Here is a 278-nt window from a genome sequence, read left to right as displayed (position 1 = left end):
TACTATGGAATATGTTGTTTATCTGAATGTAAAGCAGTTGGATATAGATATAGATTTGAACACCACTAATTTATGCAATACCAGTCTCACTTTATAGTGATATTAAAACCTAGTACTTTTTTAAGACCAGAGACAAAATATTAAATGAAAGTTAAGGTTTCTTCATGGTGCACATTAAGCTTTGCCCACATAGATATGCACAATTAATGCTTTATAACCCTTGGCAAGAATTATGGAACCACCACACTTAGATGATGTTCAGCCAAATATTTTACTTT

The sequence above is a fragment of the Carassius auratus genome, chromosome 15 (assembly GCF_003368295.1).
Source record: "Carassius auratus strain Wakin chromosome 15, ASM336829v1, whole genome shotgun sequence".
Lineage (NCBI taxonomy): Eukaryota > Metazoa > Chordata > Actinopteri > Cypriniformes > Cyprinidae > Carassius > Carassius auratus.
The sequence above is the reverse complement of the archived record's forward strand: the minus strand, read 5'-3'. Positions refer to the sequence as shown.